General features: G+C 35.1%; 1 long non-coding RNA gene across 1 annotated transcript; it reads right to left on the bottom strand.

Annotated features, from left to right (window-relative positions):
- Window positions 1-1,340: 1,340 nt before the first annotated feature.
- LOC145722060 (uncharacterized) lies at window positions 1,341-2,503 on the bottom strand. The gene is made up of 2 exons (XR_014146094.1): window positions 2,160-2,503; window positions 1,341-2,035 (listed from the first exon to the last, which is right to left on the bottom strand). It is a non-coding gene; the product is annotated as an uncharacterized LOC145722060 (long non-coding RNA).
- Between the last annotated feature and the right edge of the window lie 203 nt (window positions 2,504-2,706).

Below are 2,706 nucleotides of genomic sequence, written 5' to 3' on the forward strand. Positions count from 1 at the left end.
TATTGCTAAATATTCATCCAATTTAACTCCATAGGTAAAATTTTACCTAGGATAAAATCAGAAAACTCTAAAGAAATTTAACATCTGTCTAGGAAGATGTAAGACTCCTAGTGTAGATACCCCAAAATAAACTCTCACTATTTTGATACACTAACTACCTATATCATTCAACCTGGTCCTTTATTTAAAAATATGAATAGAGAGGCAATGATCTCTATACATTTGGAAAGGACCTAAGTGAACAATGGATAAATGATCCCAAGGGAAACTCAGAGAGTTTCAAAAAGATAAGCCATCTACTTATAGAAAGAATAAGTAGAGAAAAATCCAAGAACAAGGAAAACTTATTGACATTTTAAAAAATGCTTGTTGAAACAAAACATTCATTAGAAGGGATGGAAATGGCACCAGGACTTTGGAAAACAGTTTGGCAGTTTCATAAAAAGTTAAATACATACCTACCATACAATTTAGTCATTCCTCTTCTAGATACTTGTCCAGGAGAAGAGAAAGCATATGTCCATACAAAGACTTGCACATGAGTATTCATAGCAGCTTTATTTGCGAAAAACTGAAACAACCAAAATCTTCATCAATAGGTGAATGGATAGACGAACTGTGGCATAACCATGCAATGGAATAACACTACGCAATTAAAAAGAAATGAAGTATGGATATACATAACATCACGGGTAATCTGAAATAATTATGCTAAGTGAAAGAATTCAGAGACAAAAAAGGATACATACTGTATGGTTCCATTTATATAAAAGTCTAAAATATGCAAATGACATAATCTATAGTGACATAAATCAAATGAGTGGTTGCCTGGGGGAGAGGGGAATGATGGTCTAGGGAAGAGCAGGAGGAAGAAATTACAAAAGGACAGAAGGACATTTGGTGGTGATGGATATGTCCCTTATCTTGACTGTGGTGATGGTTTCATGGGTATATACTTATGTCAAGATTTATTAAACATACACTTAAATATATATACAATTTATTATTTGTTAAATATGCTTCAACAAAGGTATTTGAACAAAGACAAAACAGAATATGAAGAAAACAAAACAAGAGCTAGAAGAGGAAAAAAGCAAATTAATGGAAAACATGAGAAAAAATTAAAATTCATAGATTAATCCTGGAAGTCTAGTGTTTTGCTGATAAGAATTCAGAGGGAAAGGAAAGAGAATACGAAGCACAGATAGTTAAACAATGGAAAGATACTTCTCAGATCTAAAGGAAGCCTCGGGACTCCAGATGGAAAGAGCCCTCTAAGAGCTAAGGAAGCTCTTGAAAGAATAAAAACCCATATCTAGAAACATCCAACCAAATTTCAGAAGAAGAAAAATAATGAAGATTCTTAAAGCTTCCAGAGATGGAAAAAAGGTAAATCAAAAACAAAAAATCAACTCCCCCAAAATGAGATTCAAACTGACATCAGAAATCTCAACAACAAAGTGAGGGTTAGGAAAGGATGGAGCAAAGCCTACAGAGTAATGAGGAAAAATGATTATGAAGTTCGAATACTATGTCAAATCAAGCTCAATCAAGAATGAGACAAAAGTAAGTCATTTAAAGGGACACCTGGGTGGCTCAGTCGGTTAAGAGTCTGCCTTTGGCTCAGGTCATGATCCCAGGGTCCTGGGATCGAGTCCCACATCAGGCTCCTTGCTCAGTGAGAAGTCTGCTTCTCCCTCTCCCTCTGCCTGCCACTCTGCCTATTGTGCTATCTCTGTCAAATAAAAAATGAAATCTTTTTTAAAAAAATAAGTCATTTAAGGAATGCATGAATTCAAAAAATTTATTCTCATGCACATTTGATTAAAAAAAAATTTTAACTTGATGATATAGCCTAATAAAATGAGAACAGAATCCAAGGAAGAGGAAGCTAAGGATCCAAGAAACAATGAACCTAACCCATGAATACAATGAAAAGGACATAGGATGATAGTTGGGCAGCAAGCCTAGAAAGCAACACACTCAAATTAGAAACGAAAGTCTAAAGAACATGTTCAGGAAGAAAATTCTTTCCCTTCAACAACGAATATACTACAAAGCTGGAAGATCTTATTATCATGAAAAGGGCATATATTTCTTCTCTCATTAGAAAAAAAGGCAATTAGATATTCTAAGGAGGGAATCCATATGGTCTACACATGAAACAAATTAAATATGGCATGATTTTGAGTAGTTGTTAGAATTTCAGACAAGAAAATCCATTTGACCTTGATGCTTGGAATATTCTCTTTGGGTCAGTACTGATTTAGCAACGTAGTATTCCATTTTCCAATTTAGAATTCTAATCATACAATTTGGATCACAGTAAATAATATTTATTTAATCATAATATTATAAGTATGTGTTCCAAGGTATTAGAAAAAGTACGGAATCATTACTGTACAGAACCGAATGTAAATGTTATCAATTTGACAACATCAAAGGAAGAATATAGCCATCAGAGGCTAAAATTGTAAAGCAAAGGTATGAGAGATGAAGAATGGTTTAGGGGGGCGCCTGGGTGGCTCAGTTGGTTAAGCGACTGCCTTCGGCTCAGGTCATGATCCCGGAGTCCTGGGATCGAGTCCCACATCGGGCTCCTGGCTCAGCGGGAAGCCTGCTTCTCCCTCTGAACCTCTCCCCTCTCATGCTGTTTTTCTCTCTCTCTCTCTCTCAAGTAAATAAATAAATAAAATCTTTAAAAAA

The sequence above is a fragment of the Leptonychotes weddellii genome, chromosome 6 (genome assembly GCF_054177405.1).
Source record: "Leptonychotes weddellii isolate Sample4059 chromosome 6, ASM5417740v2, whole genome shotgun sequence".
Taxonomy (NCBI): domain Eukaryota; kingdom Metazoa; phylum Chordata; class Mammalia; order Carnivora; family Phocidae; genus Leptonychotes; species Leptonychotes weddellii.